We start from the raw sequence: 12,737 nt of genomic DNA on the forward strand, positions 1-12,737 counted from the left end.
TGTCCTTTCAAAGGAACCATAACGGCACTGGTCGGAACAATTTAGGGAAATCACGGAAAAGCTAACTCTAGATGGAAAGACGCGAGTTTGAACCATCGCTCTCCAGAATGCGAGTCCAGCGTACTAACCACTTGGCCACATCGTTCAGAATCATTCTTCCCACGCTCAATTCGCGAATGGAACAGGACAGGACGGATCAGTTAGAGGTACCAGAAGTACCCTCCGCCGAACACCGTTAGATGGCTTGCGGAGCATACACGTGGGTGTAGAGGGAAGAAAACCTCATAAAACGCCGCTCTGAGTATAGGTCTCCTCTCGATGAGGTATTGGATGCTGCGCAAAATGAAAGACGTTGGCTGGTGTGTTATTTCCAAACCAAGCTGTAGGCTGTGAGAAAAATTGGTGTTGGCACTGGCGACTTTAGCGCTGGCATCCCACCCAGTTATGTGACGCTCGCTGCCCTACGAGAAACGTTTCCGGCAGTGTACACACCGAAGAGATGCTGTGTTACACTTGGGTGAGAAAAGTCATGTGAAATGCCTAATACCGTGTCGGACCTCCATTTCCCCGGTGTAGTGCAGCAACCCGACGTGACATGGACTCAACAAATCCTTGAAGTTCCCTGTAGAAGTATCGACCCATGCCGCCTCTTTAGCCGTCCATGATTGCAAAAGCGTTCCCGGCGCAGGATTTTGTGCACGGACTGACCTCTGGATTACGTCCCATAAAAGTTCGACGAGATTCCTCCCGGGCGATCTTGGTGGCCAAATCATTCGGTCGAATTTTCCAGTTTGTTCTTCAAAGCAATGTAAATATTGTGGTTCGGTGACATGACATCGTTGTTTGGGAACATGAAGTCCATGAATGGCTGCAGAAGGTCTCCACGTAACCGAAAATAACCATTTCCAGTCAATGATTGGTTCACCTGAACCGAAGGCCCCAGTCCATTCCATGTAAATTCAGCCAAAACCATTATGGAGCCACCATCAGCTTGCATAGTGCCTTGTAGACAGCTTGGATCCATGGCTTCGTGGGGTCTGCGTTACACTCGAACACTACCAGCAGCTCGTACAAGCTGAAATCGGGATTCATCTGATTAGGACAAAGTTTCTTAGTAGTCTCGGGTTCAACCGATACAGTCACGAGCCCAGGAGAGGCACTGCATGCTGTGTCGTGCTGTTAACAAAGGCACTCGCGTCGTTCGTCTGTTGTCATAGCCCATTAACGTCAAATTTCGCCGCACTGTCCTACGGATACGTTCGTAGTATGCCCCGCATTGATTTCTGCGGTTGTTTTACATAGTTTTTCTTGTCTGTTGGCACTGACAACCGTGCGCAAACGCAACTGCTCCGTCTTTTACATCTACATCTACATCTACATCTATACTCCGCGAGCCACCTTACGGTGTGTGGCGGAGGGTACTTATTGTACCACTATCTGATTCCCCCTTCCCTGTTCCATTCACGAATTGTGCGTGGGAAGAACGACTGCTTGTAAGTCTCCGTATTTGCTCTAATTTCTCGGATCTTTTCGTTGTGATCATTACGCGAGATATATGTGGGCGGTAGTAATATGTTGCCCATCTCTTCCCGGAATGTGCTCTCTCGTAATTTCGATAATAAACCTCTCCGTATTGCGTAACGCCTTTCTTGAAGTGTCCGCCACTGGAGCTTGTTCAGCATCTCCGTAACGCTCTCGCGCTGACTAAATGTCCCCATGACGAATCGCGCTGCTTTTCGCTGGATCATGTCTATCTCTTCTATTAATCCAACCTGGTAAGGGTCCCATACTGATGAGCAATACTCAAGAATCGGACGAACAAGCGTTTTGTAAGCTACTTCTTTCGTCGATGAGTCACATTTTCTTAGAATTCTTCCTATGAATCTCAACCTGGCGCCTGCTTTTCCCACTATTTGTTTTATGTGATCATTCCACTTCAGATCGCTCCGGATAGTAACTCCTAAGTATTTTACGGTCGTTACCGCTTCCAATGATTTACCACCTATGGCATAATCGTACTGGAATGGATTTCTGCCCCTATGTATGCGCATTATATTACATTTATCTACGTTTAGGGAAAGCTGCAGCTGTCGCACCATTCATTAATCCTCTGCAGGTCTTCCTGGAGTACGCACGAGTCTTCTGATGTTGCTACTTTCTTGTAGGCAACCGTGTCATCTGCAAATAGCCTCACGGAGCTACCGATGTCAACTAAGTCATTTATGTATATTGTAAACAATAAAGGTCCTATCACGCTTCCTTGCGGTACTCCCGAAATTACCTCTACATCTGCAGATTTTGAACCGTTAAGAATGACATGTTGTGTTCTTTCTTCTAGGAAATCCTGAATCCAATCACAAACCTGGTCCGATATTCCGTAAGCTCGTATTTTTTTCACTAAACGTAAGTGCGGAACCGTATCAAATGCCTTCCTGAAGTCCAGGAATACGGCATCAATCTGCTCGCCAGTGTCTACGGCACTGTGAATTTCTTGGACAAATAGGGCGAGCTGAGTTTCACATGATCTCTGTTTGCGGAATCCATGTTGGTTATGATGAAGGAGATTTGTATTATCTAAGAACGTCATAATACGAGAACATAAAACATGTTCCATTATTCTACAACAGATTGACGTAAGCGAAATAGGCCTATAATTATTCGCATCTGATTTATGACCCTTCTTGAAAATGGGAACGACCTGCGCTTTCTTCCAGTCGCTAGGTACTTTACGTTCTTCCAGAGATCTACGATAAATTGCTGATAGAAAGGGGGCAAGTTCTTTAGCATAATCACTGTAGAATCTTAAGGGTATCTCGTCTGGTCCGGATGCTTTTCCGCTACTAAGTGATAGCAGTTGTTTTTCAATTCCGATATCGTTTATTTCAATATTTTCCATTTTGGCGTCCGTGCGACGGCTGAAGTCAGGGACCGTGTTACGATTTTCCGCAGTGAAACAGTTTCGGAACACTGAATTCAGTATTTCTGCCTTTCTTCGGTCGTCCTCTGCTTCGGTGCCATCGTGGTCAACGAGTGACTGAATAGGGGATTTAGATCCGCTTACCGATTTTACATATGACCAAAACTTTTTAGGGTTCTTGTTTAGATTGTTTGCCAATGTTTTATGTTCGAATTCGTTGAATGCTTCTCTCATTGCTCTCTTTACGCTCTTTTTCGCCGTCGGCCGTAGCGCATCTGTGGCGATAGGTAATGCCCGAGATTTGGTATTCTCGGCACACTCTTGACAATGTGGATCTAGGAATACTGAATTGCCTAACGATGTCGTAATCGAATGTCCCATGCGTCTGACTCCAACTACCACTCCACGTTCGAAGTGTTAATTGCTGCCGTGCGGGGTTAATCACGTCGGAAACCTTTTCACATGAATCACCTGAATAAAATGACAGCTTCGCCAATGTATAGCTTTTTTATACCTTTTGCACAGCATACTCTCCCATCTGTATATATCGCAATCCCATGACTTTTGTCACCTCAGCATTACGTGCTGATTCTGGAGAATAAGAACAGACACTCGTCAGGGATTATAGACATTTGTTACCGCAAATGACCTAAAATATCTTTATCCAGTTAAATGAGAGGGCAAACGAGATTAATGAGCTTGGCTGTTATCTGTCAAGTTAGAAACTACTATTATGAAACGTCCCCTTTAGAAAAATTTATACACGACTGTGCTTAAACCTGACACACAATATTTTGTTAGCGCAACGCAATCTGACTTTCAAAAATCCATACAAAAGAATGGCCGTGACTAACATTAACCTATACGTTTCACAAATCACTTACCTCACAAAAATCTTGGTTACTCGAGCTACTGCAATAAAGCAAGCGCCACTACTGCCAGCTAAATAAAAGATTCAAACTACTGAAGGTACTAACTACTGATAGGCTTAGTTAGCAAATGAAAGATTTTAATAGAGAACAAACAATGTATTTACCTTAATAGTCATAATATATATAGCAGTTCATGACAAATTTCAAAACTCTGCCATCTCTCTCCCCACATCCACCACTGCTGGCGGCTCACCTCCAACTGCGCAACGCTACGCGCTGTTCACAGCCAGCTGCCTAACACTACAATGGCGAGTATTACAACAATGCAAAGCAGCCACAGACTGCACACAGCACAGCCAGTGATTTCCATACAGAGGTGGCGTTACCAATAAAAAAATCTAAACAGCCTACTTACACTACCAATAAAAGTTACCAATCTGATGCATCTATCAAACAGGGAAAAAAATTACTATTTAATTCTTCAATCAGAATACCCTGAAGAAAGTAAATAACAGAAGAAAATAGCAAAAATTTATAATTCATATGAGTTTCAAGACTGCTTGTCTTATGTGCAAACTCATAAGTAGGAAACAAACACCAAAAATGGCTGCACGCTTAAGCCACCTAACGGTGTGTAAAGGAGTGAGCTTCTGGCATCAGTTACTGATTTCCCCCCAACCCGCTCTCCCCCACCTTGTTCCACTCGCGAATGGCGCGTGGAAAGAATGATTGTCCGTGAAGATCCGTATTGGGTCTAATTTCTCAAATTTTCTCGTTGTGGCTGTTACGCGTGCTGTATGTGGAAGGCAGCAATATGTTGTCCTTCTCTTCCCGAAAAGTGCTCGCTCGAAGTTTCAACAGTACACCGTGTTCGTTGGATCTTTCCTATCTCTTCCATCAGTCCTACTCGGTAAAAATCCCATATTGACGAACAATACTCAAGAACCGGTCGAACAAGCGTCTTATAAGCCACAACTTTCGTAAACTAGTTACATTTCCTTATGATTGTTCCTAAGAATCTCAGCGTCGCATCTGCTTTTTCTACTATTTATTTTATTTGGTTATTCCACTTCACGTAATTCTGGATAATTACTCTTAGATATTTTACGGTAGATGCTGTCTCCAGCAGTTTCTCTTCAATAGTGTAATTCTACAGTAGTGGCTTTCTTTTCCTGCGTATGCGCCAAATGTTACATTTACTTACGCTCAGGATCAATTGTCAGATCCTGCGCCATTCATCAATCCTCTGCAGATCGTTTTGCACAGCGGTACTGTCATCTGGCGTTGCTGCTTTGTTATAGCAGTCCTATATACTCTGTAAACAATAACGGTCCTGAATGAGATTTCCTCTCTGCAGCGGAGTGTGCGCTGATATGAAACTTCCTGGCAGATTAAAACTGTGTGCCCGACCGAGACTCGAACTCGTGACCTTTGCCTTTCGCGGAAGGTAGGAGACGAGATACTGGCAGAAGTAAAGCTGTGAGTACCGGGCGTGAGTCGTGCTTCGGTAGCTCAGATGGTGGAGCACTTGCCCGCGAAAGGCAAAGGTCCCGAGTTCGAGTCTCGGTCGGGCACACAGTTTTAATCTGCCAGGAAGTTTAATAACGGTCCTATCACACTTCCTTGGGGTACTCTGAAAATTACCTTTGCATCTGTCGATGTTTTCCGTTAATGACGACGGGTTGAGTTCTATCTGAAAAAAAGTCTCGAATCTAATCCCTTATCTGGTCCGACGCTCCGTAGGCTTGTATATTTTCACCAGACGGCAGTGCGGGACGATGTCAAATTCCTTCCTGAAGTCACGGAACGCGGCGTCAACCTGAGTGCCGTTGTCTGCAGCGCTATAGACCTCATGGAGGAACAGAGAGAGCTGAGGTTCGCAAGATCATTATTTGCGGAATCCATGATGATTTTTATGAAGGAGATTTTCGCTTTCCAAAAACGTCATAATTCTTCAGCATAAAACATGTTCCATAATTCGACAAAAAATTGGCGTCAACGATGTAGGTATGTAATTCTTTGCACCTGTCCTAAGGCCCTTCCTGACAACAGCAATGACCTGTGCTTTCGTCCAGTCGCTAGGCACCCTTCGTTGTCGATCTAAGATAAACTGCTGCTAGAAGGGGAGCAAGTTCTTCCGCATAATCTTTGTAGAAGTTATATGTATCTCATCTGGTCCTGATATATTTCCATTACTAAGTGATTATAGTCGCTTTTCTGTTCCGCAGTCAGCTATCTCAATATCTTTCATTTAAACACTAGTGCGATGGTTCAAAGGAGGGACTGTGTTACCATCTTCGGAAGACCGAATTCAGAATTTCGGCCTTCTCTCTGTTATCTCCCGTTTCGATGCCAGTACGGTCTCCGAGTGAATGAACAGATTTCGAAGCGCTTACTGATTCTACGGTACGACCAAAACCTCTTAGAGTTTTTGCTCAGATCGGTAGACAAAATTTTACTCTCATTGAACTATCTCAACAGGCCCACTTGGGGAATCTTAACGACATCCGCTTGCAATTACACGACACAGCTCTTGGCAAGACCATGACATTTCATTCAGAGCTATTACGTTTAAAATCTTTAAACATAAGATCGCTGAATGATTGCTGCGTGACTCAGTTACATGTGCCTAGGAAAGACGAAGAAAACGCTGACGTAAATACCCTTCTTCACTCTATCAGATCTATGAATGCGATACCGTGTTGAAAGCTAGCAAATGGAGCCAGTTTTCGCACTTAATGTTCAAACAACTATAAACGTGACACTGAGCGCTTTTAATAAGCTAATGACGCCATCAGGGAGAGCTGTCAATCATTCAGTGCTAATGCGGATGTCGGATGAGACGTGAACACTGTAACGGCTGTGTTTTAAGCGACCGCAGGAGCTGCGCAGAATGCAGCTAAGTGCTCCAAGCGGTTGCAGTGGGAGACCAAGGCTTTCCCAGAATACGTTTCAGGGTCTTCTCTAAAGACACGCGCTAAGAAACGCAACACTAAGGCTGAGGAAGGTTGGTTACTTAGTTATTTAGTTAGTTAGTTACATGTTCCAAGGATCATTTGAACAAATTTTTATCAAAATGACGTGGGACGAGTCATTTTACAGTACATGTATAAATCATTAATGTTTTAGTCCGACTCATGCAGTTACACTTAAAAACAATTTTTTTCAGGATACCAGTTTTTAAAGAGAACTTCGTCCATGGAATAGAAAAAATTGTCCAGGGGAAGTGATTTTAGGTTAGATATAAAACATGCGCGTTGCTACTAGTCAAACATATTCCGTTATCGGGCAAATGATCATAAATTTTTGTTGCTGCATTTTGAACAGCTTTATAAGTCACCAGCAGCTTTAATAGTGAATAATACAGGTCATTTTTCATCTAGTGTTGTATGGCCGTCATCGTTCTTCTGAAGCTATAATGGATTATGTATGACGTATTTCATTAGCGAATATATTTATTGTGGCGGCGCAGCTGAAATGCCTAGCTCTAGAGAGGTACCTACATGATGTCCATATTATTCTTACTGCTCGCTTTTGTCCAATCAGAACTTACTTTGTGAGTGGTAATACACCCCAGAACATAATTTCATAAATGTCAGAAGAGTAGTCAAGCTATCGTCAGTATCTACATCCAGAAATTTGGAGCATTCTGCCTTATTTACCCTTATTTACTGACTCCTGTTCATGTGCTGCATCAATTGTTGGTAAGGCGATTTGTTGTACAGAACTGAATACAGTGTGTTTTTGCAAAACTTAGTGAGGGCGCGTTCTCAGAGGACCACTTGATAATTCTTTTAAAAACATAATTAACAATCTCTTCTGATGATTTATCTCAAATGGAATTTGTTATCACAATAGTATTGTCTACAAATTACCAACTGTGCTTGTTGAATCTTAAGTGGAAAACAATATATACAACCAAAACTGAACCCTGTTGACCTCTGTTTGTTATTTCTCCCCAATCGCTAAAATTGTTTACCCATTTAACATTGTTTGAATGATTTAGCACAACTTTTTGCATTCCGTTTGATTCGAACCAGCTGTGTGCAAAGCCATGAGTTCCATAAAATTTGAGTTTTTCTGAGAGTGAAACATGATCTACTCAATCAAATGGCGTAGAAAGATCACAAAAAATACCAACTGGCAATATTTTATTATTTGATGCTTGTAATATTTCATACTCATGTATAAATAGCATTCTCAGTCGAGCAGACCTTTTGAAATTCGAATAGTGATGTGCTAAGTAAATTGTTTCTGTTTAAGTGTGAGACTACACTTGAGTACCTTGCTTTTTCGAATACTTTGGAACAAGACGTCAGTAAGAAAATGAGGCAACAATTATTTAAGTCTTTCTTGTCACCTTTCCTATGAAAGATTTTAACAATTCCACATTTTAATCTGTGTGGAAAAGTTTACTGCGCCATTGATGCGTTACACATATCACTAAGGACATTACTCACTACGTTAGGATAACTTTTCAGAATTCTGTTTGAAATCCATCAACACCAAAGAAGCTTTTGTGTTTCATAATTTTTAGAATTCTATTAATTTCAGTTCAGGAAGTTTGTGTTACTTCCAGTTGCTTCGTGTTTTATGGAATGACATTTTAAATATATTCTCTTGCTTCTTTAATTGAACCATTAAGCCCTATTTTTGCTGGATCACAGCTGGAAAAGTCTATCGACTTCTAACTATGCTAACAAAATTCATCACGAGGTTTATTATTAATTTACGTCCCTTCCCCTCCGTTCCACCACTGGCTGCAGAGAAATAATCACTGTACAAAGGCTTCAGTCAATGTCTTCTTTTTTCTCCTCTTCATCATCATCATCTTCTTCTTCTTCTTCACTTCACAGTGTAGGTAAAGACTGTCCCAGCTTCATGCAGAGAGCTATTCCCACACATTCCGAGGTCTTTCAACGTGTCTTCATCCACAAGTTATGTATTCTTGTAGTTGCTCAAGATGCCTGCCCTCGTCTATTTGTATATTTTTTTTCATTTCTTCTATTTTTGGACTTACAAGTAATTCGCTGCACCGCAACTTCTACACGTGTGGTGCGGTCAACCATACACAATTAACACTCGATAGTCTTGGCTGTCTACATATTACGGGATGGATTTCTTTAGTAGTAACTCCGTGCACTCAGTTATCAACAACGAAATATTCTGCCATTTGGCATGTGTGATTTGTTTAGTTTAACCATATGATGTATGGGGTCTTGGAATGGCATCATCAATATTCTGTTTTTTTGTTCCAGTTTTAACAAAATTTAATTCTGCTCTTATTTCGTCACTGCTTGTATCATTCAACTTAGAGCCTTTTTGACTTCTATTAGAAGTCTCATATACGTTCTCTAGGGTATGGTTCAAGTCTCGCTGTTAAGAGGGCCCGCGTCTCATTGCCATAAGTCAGTGTCGCTACTGTTGTCAGTTGTCACTATTTTATAATTTTATGTTCTTCAATCTTTCCTCGTTGTTCTACCTAAGGTCATTTACAGATCCATAAGCTGGAAGCGCCTACCTATATGTCTACATTTCTATTCTTGTCGTAACCTGTAACAAATTTCACGTACCAAAAGTGTATCATCTATTCAGTGGAATTCTCACGAATAAATCTCTTTCAACGGACGGTATATTTACCTTGAAAATGATTACTTTGGATTTGGACAGATCATTCAAGGTCGCACTCTCCTGCAATCTTTTCTGATTTTTACATAAATCACTGAACGTGGAGAACATGTGAAAGGATGTTTACTACTGTGTTATCATTTTTATTCCATAGATTACCTCTTTCTTGCATTATTTTACGACGACCGTCAATGGTAATTCTATAAGATGTAAGCAGGAAAGATAGATAATGATTGTAGGCAGCATCACTTACAGGTCGGCATTAAATAATTTCCTTTAAATAATTTTATCTACTGATTTAAATATAGTACGTCTAGTTTAGCAACGAGTAGCGGTGTACACACCGAACAGTTCAAACACTCGTTAGTAAGCGAACACCTCTGAATGATTCATCCAGTTGTCTTATTCAGATTCTTTTTTTTTTTTCTTCTGAAGGCCGTACAGCCATCTCTCAGTGTTTTAGAAAATTCAGGAAGTATCTAAGATTTTACAGGGTAAGATTACATTTATTTAAAAACTTCATAATTAGCTTTAAAATTGCCATATTACTTCGATGAAGGTGAGATGCTATGTTCGTTGGTAGCGTTTGATACATCTGGTTAACTGTTGTATGAAATCAGTTTGCTGGTTTGCATACACTTTACATTCGGAAAAAAAAAACGTTTATCGCCTACCGTTAGTCCATCACATTCGCAACTAAGGCCACCTCAAGCATGTATTTGGTGAAGATGGCTGCATAGTAATCCATGATTAACTCTCGTGCGAATCATAGAACTTTTATTCAGCCGGCCGAAGTGGCCGTGCGGTTAAAGGCGCTGCAGTCTGGAACCGCAAGACTGCTACGGTCGCAGGTTCGAATCCTGCCTCGGGCATGGATGTTTGTGATGTCCTTAGGTTAGTTAGGTTTAACTAGTTCTAAGTTCTAGGGGACTAATGACCTCAGAAGTTGAGTCCCATAGTGCTCAGAGCCATTTGAACCATTTGAACTTTTATTCGCCTTAATTGTGTGGAGCTAGAGCTTCGAGGAAATGTTTGGCAGTATTTTATCCGTAATATTTCCTTTGCGTACTGCTGACTGATGCTCATTTTCCATAGGTGCCTTGTTCTTCTTTATAGAGTACTCTTCCAGTCCGATGGCGGCAGTAAGAGGTTTTTAATGTGCCGTTTTTGAGAAGCGCTCTTCATTAACAAGGAGAGCGTATGCACTTCCCCTCACCAATTTGATTGATATTGCGAGGATGTGCAGGCTACAATTGGAAGCACAAAATATGTAAACATGAAGTCATGAAGTGCAACTCTCAACAGTTTTCGAGAAAATTAAGTTCGAAAATTGACAGGGTCCCCATTATCCATGGACAACGCTGCCGAGCGAGTAAGCTCATACTTATGAGGTCCTGGGATCGAATCTTCCTGCGAGTACTACTTTTCTTGTGAGCTGTCTGCACCAATATCTGACGATAAGCTGCATCATGGGTGATATACCATGAAATTGCGTTACGACCGTAAACTATTTATGGATGTAAAATAACTTTGTTTTGCAGTGGACACACTGAAAAACTGTGAACATGGAACAACTTGTCGTTCATTACATGTGCTGTATTTCACAATAACGATTGTTTTTGATGTTTCTACGGTCAGTATCATCCTGATTCGTGCAGTGCTCCACAGGTTATGCGTTATACTTGCACAAGTGTAGATACAATAACATAAATTAAATGACTATGCTGAGTTGACTGAAAGTTTTCATGCATACTTTTTTGTATTTCCTAATCTCCTTAGGAAAAACAAATTGTTCCCTCTCACTCTTTTTTAGGATAAAGAATATGAGACTAAGAAACAAATTATTAACTATTGAGATTTGCACGGTCGTAATAAATCTCTTGTTAGAATTACGAGGAATGAAAAAAAAACTGTTGATTGCAAGATTCGATGCCAATTATGAGACTCCCTAAATAGCAGCGGCCGTATAAAGTATAAAAGCACACTTAAAATTTACAAATAATATTTTCTAGGAAACGTTTGAGAGTTGCGGATTCTTGTTTACTTACGCTGAAGTCCTAGATGGCCCTACACACCACGTCGATATGAGTCAAATCTGTGAGGGGAAGTTCATAAAATCCCCTTGTAAGTCGTCGACTATTTCATTATATTTAATGTTAGGAAGACCCTTGAGCTACATAAACTTTACCTTCTTCCCAAGATTTTCGTTTTCTTTGGTGGCTTGCCAGTGGGTTAGTTTCCTTGAGAAGGGCCGGTGTCTGCATGTTGTGGTGTAACGTGGCGGGGTGACTGGGCAGAGCAGCGAGGCTTGGGACCCACACGTGTTTTTATCAGATTTGAGCACTCCGAACATAACGTCAGTTCCGCCTGGAGGCACGCGCAAGGGTACATTTACACCGTTCACGTTCGCGTACTTGCAGCCAGCGCCAACTAATATGAATACAGAAAAGCACGGCATATCGTGTTGTACATAGACGATTCTGTTGATGTCCAGATTTGCGCTGGAGATAATTTTTGTGGGCAAGTATAGTGTCGAGCAGATTTGCTTAATTTAAAAGTAGTAAATTATTAATAAATTTTACAGTTTTTTTCACACAAAAGAGATTGGTCTATCAACATGTAGCACTTATCAATGGGCAGATGCTTCATAACGTAATTAACCTGTGAGAGACTTCCAATAGAAATTTTGATTAAAATCAGCGTATCATTTATCCTAGATAGCCATAGTAATAGAAAGTCTGCATGTGTTGACACATGTGATCACACACCATCTACAACGTTCAGTTTTTAAGATCTAGATCTTTAGTTGTCACTGTTAATTAACTTTTTTATAAATCCCATAGTTTTTCTTGTAATTCGAACTTGACTAGGGCTGCATTAATTCTCAGTGGAAACAGCAAGTAAATTCCCACAAGATACAGGTGCCATATATGTCTGTACTGAAATTAGTGAAGGCACATAGATCATGAACTATTTTGATTACTGTTGGTAAAATTCTCAGTTGTTCAAAGTTAATTTGTGGGAAAACTACTGCACATAGAATAAAGTAAAAAATATCAGTTTTGTTTAGATTTTGAGCGCACATCAAATGGTGCATTCAAATATTTAATTGCATTGTTTAAAAATAGTTGTAAGAGAGGCTCTTGATGGCATGCTGTCATTAAGTGGCGTAAAGGCTGGTTTTTCTAGGGAGTGATGTACTGAGGGCTTCAAACAGCAGCGACCAACTCACTCTTTCGCATGGTTTAGGACGGGTTGGTAGAGGCAAGACCTCCGCCAGTCTGAGTGGTGGTCTGGCCGCATGCTCCTCGGTGCTCGTC

The sequence above is a fragment of the Schistocerca nitens genome, chromosome 6 (genome assembly GCF_023898315.1).
Source record: "Schistocerca nitens isolate TAMUIC-IGC-003100 chromosome 6, iqSchNite1.1, whole genome shotgun sequence".
Lineage (NCBI taxonomy): Eukaryota > Metazoa > Arthropoda > Insecta > Orthoptera > Acrididae > Schistocerca > Schistocerca nitens.